Source organism: Molossus molossus, unplaced genomic scaffold (assembly GCF_014108415.1).
Source record: "Molossus molossus isolate mMolMol1 unplaced genomic scaffold, mMolMol1.p scaffold_m16_p_16, whole genome shotgun sequence".
In the NCBI taxonomy this organism is placed as follows: domain Eukaryota; kingdom Metazoa; phylum Chordata; class Mammalia; order Chiroptera; family Molossidae; genus Molossus; species Molossus molossus.
Window position 1 is genome coordinate 56,963,054 of NW_023425351.1, and position 17,186 is coordinate 56,980,239.

At 40.1% G+C, this 17,186-nt stretch overlaps 1 pseudogene; it reads left to right on the forward strand.

The window, feature by feature from the left end:
• Positions 1-2,301: 2,301 nt before the first annotated feature.
• Positions 2,302-17,186, forward strand: part of LOC118631470 — a 73,666-nt pseudogene continuing 58,781 nt past the window's right edge.

A 17,186-nucleotide genomic window follows, 5' to 3' on the forward strand; every position in this document is an offset into this window, starting at 1 on the left:
AATCAAAATAAAGCCTGCTTTCCTCCAATATGCTGTGTTTTACTGTAGCTATTATTGTAAATAAATAAAAATATTTCACGTTCTTAGCACATAGGAAGTACTCAATAAATACTAAATATTATTTCCTTTATCACCATTATTATCAGGTATTTGCTATAATTTTTATAATAACAGATAGAACCTGAATGACTATTAAAGAAAAATTGAATCTGTACATTTTTTATCTGCATGTTACACCGACAGGACGTCAGAGCGCCCCTGTGGCTGCTACATAATAATAATTACGTTAAATGAATTGAGCAGTGGGCCTGGGCTTTAGGGAAGCAGCTGCTATTGGTCTTGTCCATGTTTTCTGAATCTTTCAGCCACATTGCCCAGCACTGACCTGTGGATTTACAGAACGCATTGTCTGTGTGTTAAAAGTTGCTCAGAACACCTGGGAATGTTCCACACAGATTTCACATGACGCGAATCTTCTGCTCACGGCGTCGTGCAGTCCCTCCTCGTGTGATGGCTTCAGGTCAGTGAACGGGAGTTTACTTGCAATAGAGTAAACCAGCAATCAAGACTGATATAAAACAGTCTAACGACAAAATGACTGGTTGTTATGAAAGTTAATTAAGGGAACAGGGACTTAGAATGTTCTCCCCAAGTGACAAGGTGTTCCGACAGGAGGGTAGTTCGGTGTCAAACAATCCATCTGCCTCGTTGGGGAATTGGATCTCTTTGCTGAAGGTGTTGCTGAAATAGCGAATGGAAAACTGTGCAAAAGCAAGACTCCTCCTCCCGACACTGAGACGTTCAGAAACAGGCTCAGACATCTGTGCTGAAGTGACTGAAATGTGTGCTCTACCATTCTGCCTTACATAAATGTCCCCCTCCAAAATCATTTTTATAAATAAGAGTGACACTGCTCATAGATTCTTCTAGAACATTTGAACCTAACTTATTTGAAACAAGTCCACTGAAAGGAAATGGGAAAACTGCATTTCAATATCAATATACGAGCCCTAAGAGGACAATTCCAGTATAAGAAATATTGTGTTGGGAGAGTTAAATATCCTTATTCTTTTTTTTTTATTAAAAACTTTTTGAATTCAGACATGAATATGAAAAGAAATAAGGTAGATGAAAAAGTGTTCATCTTTCTATTAAAAATAAATAAAGCAAAAAAAACCCAAAAAACCCCAAGTCAGGATTATTTTACTATGTCCAATTATTTTATCATGTGCACTAGGCTGTGTAGCATAAAAAGTTTAAAACAAATTATTTTTTGGACTTGTAATAAATTCTTCCACAGTATGTTTAAAATTACCTATAGACTACCCAGAAAAAGTGAACCTCACCAAAATATCAAGTCAGGATAAAAATGAGCTACTCAAAGACATGATCCCTGGGGAGGTGGAAGGGACAACTTATTTCATAAATGATGGTAAAACTTGAGGTTTGGGTAATTTTTTTTTTTCATGAATGAAATACCCTTTTTTTTTTTTTACACGTATAGTCTTGAACATTCCCATGCAGCTTCAGGGAGAAATATTTCCCTTCTATTGGAGAAAGATATACAGCAATGGCATGCTCTTTTATTAAACGAGGTTTTCCACATTCCTTCCCACATTTCTCCCACTCCGTCAGTAAATCACACACACAGGATTCATAGTGAACGGTCTTATCTCTACCATATGTAAGATTTATCACAAAAGGAGAGCTCCGTGAATGTAAGTATGAACGTGTTCAGAGCGAGAGTTTCTAACATTCTGAGTAAAGCGATGGGTTAAGTAAAAACCTGGACATGTCGAACTGAATCAAATGGCCCTTTTGAAAAGCACAATAACTATGACACCAGCTCCCCCAAGTTTTACCTTATCTATGACTCCCCCTAATCACTTTTCTTCTCTGAGAGCAACAGAGCTGTTTTCTCTTCAGTCTGGGCTTGAGCTGAACCAGGAACCTCAAATGCCAGAGGAGTCGTGCTATTTACTCCCTCTCCCCTTTTTTTAAACAAAGGCTTTGAAAAAAAAAAAATCCTTCTGTTCAGCTCTGTGGTTAGATGCGGACTGGTTTCTCTACTTCACCTTGCAGCATCCTGCAGCCTTCCTGTTGCCCTTCAAATCCTGCTCCAGGTTATTTGCTCTGACTTTGTTTTCTCAGCATGCTTAATAGGACAGCACAGATGCTATCAATGGCCTTACTTAATCCTTTGCTGCTGCTGTGTAATTCCAAAAAAAAAAGTGTGTTGTACTCAACTTGAAACCAAATCAAATTTGCTCTTCAGTTTGCAAAAGCCCTGAAGATCCTAAAATGGAGCAAAATGGAATGATTCCACCTATATGCCGTATGCTGTACGCCGCTGGGGAAGGTAAATTAAGGCTCTCCCTGTTGTCTGTGCAGAACCGGAAGGAGAAAGCCCTGTTACTGATTCAGGGTGCCTCTTCCATCGCCTGGGCCCTCAGCCTCGCCCGGCGCAGTGGACGGGCCAGGCCGGGGAGAGACCACTTGTGTGTGGCCCGAGGTACGTTCTGAGAGTAAGATGCTGCGCCGTCCTCAGAAGACTGGCTGGTGAGGTGTATGGAAAGGCTCCTTTTTTCTTGCCAGAAAGATAGCTTTTTTTTGCACCAGCTTTCCTGACAAAAATAGACACCTCTAGCTGATTCCAACTGCAGGAAGGTTGAAAAAAGTACTCACGAACACCTATATATCCTTGACCTAGATTAACCAACAAACATGTTGCCAATTTGGTCTTGGCCTCTCTCTCCCTTTCCCTCCCTATCTAGCTATCTCAAAGGATTTTTTTTCTCAATAATTTGAACAAGTTATAAACATCATGACCTTTACCCAAGAACACTTCAGCACATGTCATGTGAGAACAAGGACATCTTCCTATATAACCACATACTCTGCACACCCCACATTTTACACAGACCCAGTAATATGATTTCATAAACTTATTCCATATTAAACTTTTACAACTGCCTTCGTTTTTTTCCCGATTCAGGAACCACGCATGGATTGCATTTGGTTGCTGTATCTTTTTTATCTCCATCTACCTTACATGACATTTAAAATTTTCAAGAATTTTGGCAGATTGGTAGATAAAACAATTAACAATCGTCCAATTGATTCAAGATTGGATGGAATATTTTTCCATGAATACTACAGAAATAATGTACATTTCCCATTATGTCATCTTAGAAAGCGGGTGTTTTCAGTTGTCCCCTTTTTGACAATGCTAACTTTGGTGATTTGGTTGAGACCATGTCTACCAGATCCTTGCATTGTAAAAGAACCTTCCTTCCTGTCTCTGTAATTAGTAACAAATCTGTGAGTGATACTGTGAGAGCCCATGAATATTGATTCCTAGTAACAATGTGCTCAATGGTTTTACCACCCATTGATCTTTGCCTCAGTTAATTATTAAATTAAGATAGTTATTTTTCAATTGTGTCATTTCTCCTACATTCATAAACTGGTATTCTTCTGTCAACATGCTGGGTTTTTTCTCCCTTACTTATTCTTTAGTAGCACTAACGATGCAGAAACCTTTCTTCACTAGATATCATTGAATATATATGTATGACTACAAAGAAGATGAATTTTATATATTAAAATTATCAACTCTCAAACCCACACCAAAAAGATGAATTTTATATATAAAAATGATCATTTCTGAAACCCACACCTAGATTTTTAAGAAGTTCTTTTAAAATTAGTGGTTACAACCAATGGAGAACTCATGAAATATTTATTCCATACTTCTATAGTTGCAAGGTTTTCAAAACAGACACAAAGAGAAATGAGGTTTTTGTTTCTTGGAACTCAATATACTAATCAGATGGCCAGTTGGTTATGGGAATTTTCACTTATGGAGAAAACAGAACTAAGCATAGAATTTGGCAATTTGGACCATAAGAGTTCTCTGTATTTTCAGGAAAACAAGTCTTTCATATTGAGAAATTGAGTTCTCTGGGAAGATAAAAATAAGAAACTGATTAACTGAAATGAAGACAGAAAAAAAAATCCAAAGAACCAGCCAACATACTAATAAAAGAAACCCAGAAGCAATCAAAATACATCATTTGACTTGTATAGGCTTATAAGAGTACTGATGGTGAGTGGTGCATTTTTAATAAGAAAACCAGATGTGACACACATATTATCCAAGTCCTCCTTTTCTTTCTTGGCCTGCTCTGCTTGCAGAGTTCCAAACCCAAACTGCTCTATCAATATGGCAGTCTCCACCACACACTTTCAGGTAACTCCGAAACGCACAGCTTCTCTTAACGAGAGAATTTATACATCGCTCACAAAAAGGTCTATCTGCTTTTAGAGTTCAACTCACCAAACGAATGTTTCTCTCTTTAGAAGATCACAAAAGTCCAAAAGGAATCCCCTTCGTTATTATTTTTTTCGCTTCCAGTTGCATGTGCTAGAGATTGTTACATCATTTTCTCTTTGTAAAATAGTATGTGAACCGTAAGTGCAAAAACTTATATAAAAAGTTCATGTCAAAAAAGAAGAAGGACGAAGAAGAAAGGAAAGAAGGAAGGAAGGAGGATATAGAAGAAAGAAATAAAAGATGAAAAAGAAGTAAAAACTCTTTGTCTCAAGATACCTACAAAGTCAAGTTAAACTGACCGCCACACAGCTCACGCGCTGGGCGGGTCCCAGCCGTTGTGGTAGAGGCAGTGCAGGTGTGATTGCCTCTCCGATGGGGAAATGACGATCAGTTTATGAAACTTGCAGAGAAGGAAGGAGACAAAGTAAGCAAAGGAACTAAAATAACTGGCTGGCAGAGATGGAGAGTTCTAGGGAAGTGAATGAGTCAGGTCTGGAGAACAAAATGAGATGAGAGGTTATAAAAGAAAAAAGGTAACAAGATTCTAAATCACTGAGCATTGAAAGAATAATAATAATTTAAGGAAGAATAACAAAGGCTACAATTTACTGAGTCTAGACCATGAGCCAGAACTTCATATAGTTACCTCATTTAATCCTCATAGCAGTTTTACTAAATAGGTGCTATCGTTCTATTTTACAAATTGGGAAACTGAGGTTCATAGGGAGTCTCTTATTTGTCCAGTTTTCGAAATGAGCTGTGTGTGGCAGCTCACAGTGAATGATGGCAAATGATGGGGCTGGGGTCCGATCCCAGCACACCTCCTGCTCCAAGCCCAGCTGCATCAACGAAGTTGACAGTATAGGTGCATGGCTGATTAGTGGGGTTTGACCTCAATATAAGGCCCAGGAGAATAGAATGTCAGGGTGTCCACAGCCAACCTGCAGCGAGCTGGACAATCATTGCATGGCTACAGTGTGCTGAGCTGGTACCTGAGAGTAATCAGTTTACTCTATTTGGAAATGAGACCTCAAAACACAATCTTAAAAACAAACAAACAAACAAAAAACACAATCTTTACAGATTATGTAACATTGAGATACCACCTTATAAACAGGGACACGGATGCAGTGTAAGGCAGTTCAAATTTAATTAATACAAACTGTGTGTGCGCAGGCCCCTCTGAAAGATGCTCAGACATTGCCGATTCTGATGACTAGTTCCTTTCCTGGGCTCTAACTGCAGCCTTTTTGTTTAAACAAATAGCTATGAATGCTGTGCATTCAAAGAAATGTTTGCAGTGAATTAGGGTTTAGGATTGTTCTTTGCATTGGTCCAGTTCCAGGAAGCAACTGCCTCATTTCATAATGGAACCGTCCTAAAAGGATAAATCAGGGTGACCCACTTGGAGGCTTTCTAAAAACAATGGCTACATCTGCATTTCTAAAAGGAAGAACAACTCGGACCATCCCAAATCAGAAAGAACCATGCCCAGCAACAAAAATATCCGCCTCAGGAAAAAAGGGTGAGTCCTGGGAGGCATTTGAGCAGCCTGTCTCGTCAAGCTGGTGGTAATTGGTTTTAACTGGCACTCCCACCAAAGCCCTATCATTCATTACCTTGTCAGAATAAATCTACCTGCCGTGTCACAGGTTCGATTAAGGAGCCCTTACCCATTGTAACTGCATGTTAATCTGAATTTGCGTACACTCCTTCAGACAGAATGGATGCTCTCTGATGACATACTGCTGGAACTGCTGTTCTGATGGCAAACAGTAGTCCAGAGGAACTTTGCCTGGCTTTAGGATTGGTCATTTTCCCCCATCGATATCTTCAAATGAATCCCAGGGAGTTTAGAGTATCCTCACCCACAGAAGGGAAAAGTTACCTATGATCGCTGGCACCCTGATTGTTATTGTTTTAGTCATGTCCTGTTGCTGGGACACCAGATTTTTTAAAAATGTAATACTTTTTCCCCTTTGGCTTTTTAAGACATCAGAATGTGCCGTATCAAGGCTCCAGGATGCTTTGCTCCACATGGCAATGAAAGTGTTTACTGAGATCGAGTTGTTTCTGCCCATAAAAATGCTGCAGAAATCTGAACTCTGCCTCATTTCCAGAGCATGGCTACCAACTGGCCTGCGCAGGGGCCCATGTGGTTGCAAACAAGCGCTTAAGTGATTTGGACTTGAAAGCTCCTGGAAAGGGTTTAAACTCCTCCAGAGGGGTGGGTGGTTTGTTTGGCAGATAACGCCACTGGATAAGAGGCCCTCTGATGAAACTGTCTGCACCAAGAGGTGAGAAGAGAACGAACAGTTAGTGAGGGCATGCTGTCTGCCAGGCACTGTCTGTAATAATTACCAACGACAGTCACCGCCTCCTGCACACGCTGTGTGCCACGTGCTGTACACGCCTCCGATGCATTTCTGCAACTGAGGTGGGTACGCGATCCCCATCTTTCCACCGGGGTCACTGAGGCCGAGAGAGCTCGGTGAGTGCGGAGCCCACACACCTGGCCAGCTGGAAAAGGCTTCCGATGTGGTCACATCTGCATGCAGATGATCTTTTACTACACTAAGCACTGCCTCCTGATGGAGGCTTTTTTTTTTTTTTTTACCCTTCTGTGCTAGAAGGGAGTTGAGGGCGGAGGACTGTATTAGTACAGAGAGGAGCTTTGGAGACATAAGTGACTTAGAGCAGCAGGACATGGAGGTGTAGCAGATGGTGCCCAGGTCCCAGGAGCCAGCTCAGACTTGCTCTGGTAGATACTCAGGGAATCACTGGCATATTTTAAGCAGATGTGGTCAGAGGTCACACGGAGGATGAATCTGAACATGAACATACTGGGGACGTGGTGACCAGTTGGTCAAGCAGGAGAGACCCGACTTTAAAAGATGCTTGTAGAGGTGGCAGGTGGGGCAGAGGTGAGGGGGTCTGGTATGGAGCGGGCTGCTGAGGGGCACCTCAGCTGTGAACCCTGCCTTCACCTGGGACCATGCTGGCCGAGCGTGCGCACAGAAAAGAAATGACAGAAAATCTGGACTTTCACTTTGAGATTTGCATAAGGATGCTGGTTCTTATATTTTAGATAAGGACATCTTATTCTTCAGCCAATACGTAGGCCTGAAAGTTACTTTTCAAATTACTGGAAATATAAGCTTTTTGGAATAAAAGCTAAGTATCTCCAGCCAGGCAACAAGAATAGCACAGTTATCTAATAAAGAGTGATTGACCTATGGTTCCAGGTTGAGTAAATGAGAACAGTTTGGACCACCAAAGCTTTCATTCAAACAAAGTTGTGCTCTGTGTAGGATTCACCATTCTTTAGGTCTCCTGGGAACTTTCTTTCTCTCTCTCACTAAGTACCGTGGTTTCTACCAACACAGAGAATTGTTCAGTATTGATGTGCTGGTTTATATTATGAGAGTTCCATATAAAAATGCTTGAGCATCCTTTATACTAAATACTGGGTTTATTAACTTAGAAAGATAGTATTTGGGTTAAACCTTCTGACACATACTGATCATTTCAAGTTATCAGACAAGTACACAAGTAGTGATTTTCCTAAGTGGAACTTCCATTTTTTTTATTCCAAAAGACTTATTGATCACTTGCTCTATGTCCAACCCAGCATGAGGGGCCAGCAATACAGCGGTGAACAGACCAAAGACTTGTCTTCATGGAGAATGCCTGCTAGAGTGGGAGACCCGTGCTACAGACATTGAAAAAAAAAACCCAAAACTCGCCCTGGCCGGTTTGGCTCAGCGGTTAGAGCGTCGGCCTGCGGTCTGGAGAGACCCGGGTTCGGTTCCCGCTAAGGGCACGTACTTCGGTTGCAGTTTGTCCCCAGCCCTGGTTGGTCGTGCGGGTGGCAGCCACTCGATGTGTCCCTTCACGTCAATGTTTCTCTCTCTCTCTCCCTTCCTCTCTCTCCCTCCCACTCTATCTGTACAAAAAATGGAAAAATACCCTCGGGTGAGGATTAAAAAAAAACAAAAAAAACCCCCAAAACTCTAAGTGATAGGTTCTGAAAAAAAAAAAAAGACCAGAATAAGGGGAAACAGGCCGATGGGCATGCCTGTTTCAGCTGGAGTGCCTGAGATCGGCTTCTTTGAAGAAGGCACTTCCATGGACTGGGGAGACCAGCCCTGCAGGCAGCTGGGGAAGGGGAATTCCAGGAGATGAACAAGCCCAAAGGTCCCGGAGCAGGTGTCATTTTGTAGGGGTGAAGCAAAGGAGAAGCCTATAAAATAAAGGCAGAGGCTCCGCAGGAGCTGGAGATCTCAAGAATAAAGCCTTTCAATTTGTTCTGGGTGCAGTGGCTAATTCGTTGTAGTTGGGTTTTGAGCTGCGGGATGACACGATCCAAACTGCCTTGCAGAAGGGTCCTGTTGGCCCTCCTGTGGACAGAAGATTGTAGTGACACAAGGGTTGGTATATCGATCCGGAGACTATCACAGTGGCGAGAGTACAGGGGCAGGCAGTGACGTGAGTGATGAGATGTTTGCAGACCCGCGGTGCATTGAGATGGGACCGAGATGGAGTCTTTTCCTACCTAACCTTTGTAATTCCTCCGTGTCATAGGAGAAAAGGGAAAGGAGAGCAAGGTAGCACATCGCACTGAAGTATAAGTTGTTTATTTTTAAAACAGTAATTATTCTCTCCCGATAGGACAAGATCTTGCAATGAGAAAAATCAAATCCGTTTTGGACTCTTCCGCGAGGTTGATGCTCCACTAATTATGTCTAGGGCTACACTTATTTTTCAATGTAAAAAAAAAATCTCCTCGAATAAGAGTTAATAAGGATAATCCCAGGTGACATTTATTGAGCACTTACTATGTGTTAGGCACCATAGATTTCTAGATTTTATTCACTCTTCACAATAATCCAAAGAGAAAGCTACAATTATTATCTGTATTATCTCCATATTAGAGATAAGTAAACAAAGTCCAAAGAGGTTAAATATTTGCCAAGGCCACTCAACCAGAGAAGGACGCAGCGAGGAATCAACGCCGGGTCTGCTCCACACTGAACCCAGTTCTCAGTAACCAAGCTAGTGTGTATACCCATGTACTAAAACACACACAACAATGACAACAACCAAAATCCTGAACTGTTCAGGTACTATGCCAAAGGACATTCTTAACTGACATACACAATTTTCTTTTGGCCATGTGACAACATATAAGCACAGTCATCTTTGACTGTATTTGTACTCATTAGGTATCAATTGGGGATGTTGGTTTTCCATAGAAAAGAAGTGGCTCCTAGGACATGAAGATGCTGATTGTATTTTAGTAGTTTATTCATTTTTCTTCATTAATAATGATGAGGGGGTGGTAATTATATTTTTTAAATGCATAGGTTTTTTGTTGTTGTTAAACACATACAGAAACTATCTTTGTACCTGTATCTTACAGTTGATGACAGGAAATAGAATGATATACCTCACAGAAAGCAAAGCAAAAAATAAATAGGTAAACAAAAGCAGAAACTTTTATCCAACTCTAAGAGGAAGGTGTTGAATAATGAAAACCTCAAGCTCCATTCAAAATCTTAAAATCGAGTTTTCCACTTGTCTCTTTCAAATGATTTTCCAGGAAAATACATATATAAAGAGATAAAGATTGCCCTGGCCGGTTTGGCTCAGCTGTTAGAGCGTCCGCCTGCGGTCCGGAGAGACCCAGGTTCGGTTCCCGCTAAGGGCATGTACCTCAGTTGCAGTTTGTCCCCGGCCCTGGTTGGTCGTGCGGGTGGCAGCCACTCGATGTGTCCCTTTCACATCGATGTTTCCCTCTCTCTCTCTTCCTCTCTCTCCCTCCCACTCTGTCTGTACAAAAAATGGAAAAATGTCCTCGGATGAGGATTAAAAAAAATAAAGAGATAAAGAGTTTAATTTGTTATGAAGGGTACTAGATAGCTGATCTGATATTCGGTTACAATAGATTTTTTTTTGTCTTTATTGGTTTTAGAGAGAGAGGAAGGGAGAAGGAGAGAGAGATAGAAACATCGATGAGAGAGAACATCAAGTGGCCGCCTCCTGCATGCTCCATACTGGGGATCAGGCCCACAGCCTGGGCATGTGCCCTGACTGGGAATTGAACTGGTGACTTCTTGGTGCATGGGTTGATGCTCAACCACTGAGCCATACTGACTGGGCTATAATATATTTTTTAAACTTTGTAATTAGGGTGGTCAAATTTTCCAAGGGAGGTAAGGGGGTCAGAGTGATAAGTTAAAAGGGCTGAGACAGTACTCCCTGTTCTCCCCCTGCAGGTGCGAACTTGGCAATGGCTGTTCTTTCCCGCCCTACTGTAGCCAGAGCTCTTGCTGAGGTTAGGTGACTCTGCTTCCTGGCCTCATTCCTCCCTGCTAAAGACTGGTACAGACTTCCACTCATCACTGTCCTTGCTGGTTTCCTTAAAGCTGTCTACACCTCTGGAAATCAGACCTTCATTCCGTGCCCTTGAATTCAACCATTTGAGTGAGCTGTCCCCTTCCCTGACTCACACTGGCTACTGACTCATACGTCAGTCCTGTCTCCTACCAACCCAACCCTTCGTTCCCAAGGTGCAGCCACACTACTTCTCACCGCCCTGCGGCTGCATCACCACGTCCATGACTGTGCCCTGTGGGCTCCCTCCTCCCCCGCATTCCTGTCCTCCTGATTCTACCAGTCTAACCCCTCGTCATCCGACAAAGATTACTCAAATACCATTTTCTCTGTAAAGCCTTCCAGAACCTGCCAAGGCCAGTCTGTTCTTCTTTCATAGGGTGTTGTTTATATCTCTATGATAATGTTCCACATGCCTCAGTCATTCCAAGACCACTTTACAGTTTCTAGCATATTCTTCTACCATCATATATGGCTTGCTTGGTCAGCAGAAATTTCTTCACGCTGCAATAACCAAAATGTAAAATCCCAATGGCTTGACAAAACTAAGCTTTATTTTGGCTCACACAAAGCCCTCTGTGGATCCCAACAGGTCTCCAAAGAAGGACAGAGGGAGAAGGAAGAGAATGCTGGAGGGGACCACCCTGGCAATTAGATGCATGCCACATATCACCAAAGAAGTCAAGTCCTTCCAAGTGGCAGGAAGACAAAGAGACCTGGCTATAGGTGAACATTAGACTTTGCAAACCTTTATTGTTCTTTAAATCAACTCACTATATGTGTTTTTACTTAAGTATATTTAAAAGGAACCTATCTGTTAATGAAAAGCTTCTACGTTAATTCTCTTTCTAACTATAGTAAAACAAAATCATAATAAGACTGAAGGTCTGTGTATCACTTAAATAACATCCCATGGTCCATCCTTTGGGAAGCACTGTTTAGCATCCTTTGGGAAGACCTGGTTCAAGTTGATCAGTGTATGCCTTGGGAATCCAGCTCTGGATGCCACGTGGCCCGACACTGCTGTCACATCCTCAGAACGCCAGGTCACAGTGCCCCATGCCCAGTAGGTGACTTAGCCCTGAGACATTCCCCACTGTTGCTGTTGACATTTTCATTTTATAGCTGTGGGCCTCAGCCACTCCTGAAGAAAGTTACCTGGACTCTGTTGACATGACAGGTGGTATAAGAAGACGATGCTACTAACTGCTCCGTCTACGCAATGCAGTGTCCAAGCTGGTGATCTTTAGTTGGTATAAGGGAAGATAAACATAAGCAAATATCAAATCATTTAGCTTTTCAGTAGTCTGAGAACAATAATTATTTGACACCAATTTGGGTTCATTTCCTCTTGAGTTACCATAAAGAAAAACATTAATATGATTTTGGGGGGCGAGGAGGGCATTTAATATCATGCAAGGAACACTAAATGTTAACTCATTTCATCTCCTCAACTACTCTGAGAAATAGAGTGTGCTATCCATATTTTAACAAAGAGGAAATTGAGCCTCAGAGAGGTTTAGTAACTTGTTCAAGGTCACACAGATAACAGGATTAGAGTTCAGTTTTATGGTTTTTCTTGTCTCATCTACTTTCTGAAGAAAACACACACCTATTTTGGTTTTTATTGCTAGTAACAAGAAGAAACTAAACAAAAAGTGAAAATAAGATTAAATAGGACAGAGGGAAAGTTACAAAGCTTCTAAAGTTCTCACCCAAAGGGTTTTAACTGGCAGTGAACCATAAATACTGTCTTATTTCTTTGATTTCTTCTCAGTTGTACCACTGAAGCTTCTGAAAGATCCCTCTCTATATTTTAACACAAAGGCCAAAGCCATCTTTCTCTGTACCTTGAAGTCTTTTCCCCCCTTCACTTAGGAATTTTAGAGAAAAGCAAAGGACATGTGGAAATAATAATAATAAAAATAATGGCCAACATTTATTAAGTGCTTACTATATGACACAGAATTGGTCATTTAATTCTCTAGCTAGCCTTAAGAAGATTCATTGACATTTCAAAAAATAGTCATCTTCTTCCACCCAAAAAAGGATACTATGAAGCATTTTATCTGGGGAAAAAAAAAAGGATAACGCAGAGGAATGAAATGGAAAGTAGCCAGGAATAGTATCCATTGCTTGGGCTGGACTCCTTAAAAAAGAGTATGATTAGCCCTGGCCGGTTTGGCTCAGCGGTTAGAGCATCGGCCTGCGGTCCAGAGAGACCTGGGTTCGGTTCCTGCTAAGGGCATGTGCCTCGGTTGCAGTTTGTCCCCGGCCCTGGTTGGTCATGCGGGTGGCAGCCACTCGATGTGTCCCTTTCACGTCGATGTTTCTCTCTCTGTCTCTCCTTCCCATTCTATCTGAACAAAATATGGAAAAATGTCCTCGGGTGAGGATAAAAAAAAAAAAAGAGTATGATTAAATGTCTATGGCAGAGGTAGGAAGCATGAATGACCAAGACTCAACCAACAGGTAAAGGTAAGAAATAAGGTAGAAATAGGACATAAAGAGGAATTAGGTTTTTAAGCAGAAAGGAATAAGGTGGAAGGATAATGAGAAGGAAACCCCAAGGTCTAAAATGTGTATGTATGTTAAAGAATTCGCTCAGTTGTATAACGTTTCAAAGAGTCTTATGGTAGCCATAGCAATTGAGTGGTACATAATAAACCTCTCTTTTATCTTAAATAGTAGGATTTGGTTTTTCATGACTTCTGATAAGAAAGATTATGTTTTCATGTAAGCATGTCATAAAGAATTTTAAATGTGCAGGTTTTAACAAGAAGCTCAAAACTGAAAAGTAGAGTTTTAATAGGTGTTTTGCAAGCACTACACTGTAACCCTGTATCAGAGGGTTGCAGACTGCACAGGAAGGTACAAAGGTTACGAATGTGAAGCCAAGGAACCGTGTCTTCAGAAAAACTAGCCAATGATTGATAACTGCACACTCTTCAGCAGACTAAGTATACATTTCAATAAATGTAAAAACTGAGAGCCTCAAGTTACAAAATTATGTTTGGTAAAGTGAAATCTTTTGAGAACTAAGCCAAGTTTTGACACACACAGTACTAAAAAGACTTTTTTCTTAGGGGGTGTGGCTGGTGGTGTGGGAGATAGCTGTCCATTTTAAGTATTTGCTTAAGGAAATCTCGAAGGCCTACATTGAAGCCTCTCAGAACGTACATAATTACAGTTGTGTTTTAAATTATTGAAACTACTTGCAAAGTATACAGTAACTGATATTGTATTTCTCAGGTAAAGAATGGTTAGAGTAAAGACAATAAAACAAAAACAAAAACAAAAAAACACTGAAACCAGAATCATCTACACAACGCAAAGCCGAAAGTGGTCTGAAGGACACAGTGTGGTCCTGGTAAGACAGCCACATCAATTCCTAGTGACATTAGGAGACCCTCTTTTTGGGGCACTTTACTCCATGTTTGGAAAATATTAGAAGTGTTTAGGTGGTTTCTGGTGGTAAATAATCTGAAGGAATCAGGTGTTATAAAGCAGGCATCTATGATGGATGGAATAAAAATCTTATTCTTTCATAATTTATTTATGGCCCCTGTAGGGAAAATCACAGGTTCAACAGAGAAACTCCAGTCTTCAACATTTCAGAAGCTATTCAAGAATTCGGAATTCCGTCATGTAGTTCGTCAGAAGGAAGCCCAGGTGTGGAACTTGTACTAGTGCTGGAAGAGTTTGCAAACATGGCTCCATGAGGCAAGCCTAAGATTGGCAAACGAAGAAGAGCCAAGGTAGGAGGAGACGGTTCCAAGGAGAACATGGTGTAACCAAAGCCAGGAGTCAGGCTGCCTGGTCCAGGCTAGAACCATGGAGGAGAAACAATCACACAACTAGAGATGACGCCTGAAGAGGAGAAAGGATGACAGTATCTTTTGTCCCTCCCTCCTCCAACCCCCTGCCTCCCACTGATGATTTCCCTTAACAAAAGCCTAACCTAAAACCAGTTGTTAAGGGAGCCTGGGAAATACAGGTTTAAGACACCAGGACTTGTGATGAAGGACATGTCAACGGAAGGGCAAATGGGCAGTGGCAGATGTCCTCTTCTCTAAAAATGTGTTTTTGTTGCCACATATATTCTGACTATCCCCAAAATTTAAACCAGTTTGGATGACACAGGCTTTATGTGGAGATAAACTCAATGTTGACTGTTGAAATGCAGATCAAGTGAGGATTCTGCTGGTGCTAGAATTCAAATGGGAACCATCACACATCTTCAAAAACTTCTCTCAACACTAAATATGGAGGAAATCAAGTAGCATTTTAATAAAAAAAACAACGTGCTAAGGGTTAGGGCTAAATGGAGAAATTAATAGCACTCATGTTCTCAAGAATTTATTTCAGCTTTTCCATTCTACTGTTTCCTAGGAGTTGGAATGGATGTGTGAAAATGATACCCTCTGAATAAGTTTTAAATGTCATTTTAAAAAAAGAATGAGCATTTACAATATGTCACGAATGTAAAACAAGTTTGTAAACATTAGTTCATTTTCTTCTAAATTTTATAAATATTTTTACCATGAATTTGGTGAAAAAGTATTCACAACCCATTTTACAGAAGGTAACACTGAGCCTGGAAGCTTTCAGTAGCTTGCCTCAGATCATAATACATCTGGTAAACCCCAAAGCCAGAGTATCAATCAAAGTCTCAATGATTACAAAGTCTATGTTCTCGACACTTAGCTCTAGTGAACACACAAATAATTGGTAAGTTATAGAATAGATATGATATTTTTAAAGTGTATGTAACCTGTGTGAGAAGAAGTACAAAGCTAATTTTTCAGGCTCCACAGCATCCTCTGGTTCCTTATCTTTTCATCAAGACATAGAGTTTTATCCTCACAGATGTGGGACACTGTTGGAAGACCCTCAAATTTTATATTTGAGATTATGTTAGAAAAATAACTTTTTCCCCCCTAGCAACTAGAAATATGTTTAAAAGAGCCAACAGACTTCTTGCTGGGATTCATATTACCCATGTGAGAGCCTAGGTATAAATCAATGGCCTACTTAAATGCAGGTGATTAGCTTGAGTCCACAGCTTTCTTTGGGTAAACTGCCTTCTTATTCGATACCCAATGAAGGCTAGTTTAGTGTAGGTTCCATGGATATAGTAAAAGTAACTACTTTACTAAAAAAAAAAAAAAAAAATGAAGCTAAAATCTAAGAAAAAAATGAAGCATTATTTTCTTCATATATTACATTTGTTAAAAACAATGTTTTCATATACCTTAGGGAAATAAGCCTAAATAGTATAATGGTAAAACTAATATTTTCCAATGGTAGTCTTTCTTAAAGTAGTTCTTTTCCTTTTGGTGATGGGCTTCAGTCGAGTATTTTGCAAAATGTTTTAATGCTCCAAATGATATACATACTAAGAATCATACATAAAGGCGACTTCCTGTCTCGTTAAAATTTTCTTTAGTAATCAAGTATTTGAAATTCTTCTCTGGCTATTCAGTTTTTATTACTGACTTTCCTTTATTTTTTAACAGGATTCAATTATACTTGTTCTCCACTGTGACACAGAATAGAAAAGCAATTGGCCTTTTGTTTTGTCCTTCCTGCCTTCCTTAGCATAGTTTTATGATCACATAACAATTTCAGCTATCATTAACCTGTGTTTTGAATGTATAATTTGATATTTTGCTTACTCCTTCCCTAAGATTGTTCATCTATATTAAACATCTAAATACTTTTAAAACAAGCCTAATAAATCCTTATGGAAATAAAATTGGAACCAATACAGACAAATCACTAGTGAAATTATGTAGGTGTGGTTCACGTCTAACCTATGGTCATTATGTGAAATCATGATGTCTTGGGCACCTGGTTGAATTTATATATTAAACATAAATTTTCTAAGTGACACTTTTTCTAATACATGATGATTTTACTTTTCTGAACTTCAAGTCTTATTTCATTAGAATGACTCAAATAACTATGCTATAAACTCACAAAAATTTTCATCAAATTTAAGGTTTATGGAACATGTCATCTAAAAAATGTAAAAGCTGTATCAAGCTCATTTTTTTTTTTTATGCCTGCTATTTAAAATCAAAAGACTTATACTTGATAGAAATGGAGAGTAAAGGACTGGATGGGAACATATTAGAAATCCAAATATGAACAAAAAGTTACTTTGTATTCCACTCAAGTGACTAGATCATTTTTTATTAAACTATTATTGAAAGAGATCAATTTATTTCAGGATGTGAACAATCTGCGAATATAGAATGCAGAAAATTTAGGTCATTTTTCTTTGAAATAATATTAACTCAGAGGTTAGAATACCTGCATTATTTTCCATATAATACTTCTCCAGTGATTGAAATTCAATAGGAAAATGCAATATTGAAGTTGGAAAGCCGTACAGCGTAGACGGGTGGGGTGGGAGCTGGGGAAACATTGAAATATACGCAACAGAGCG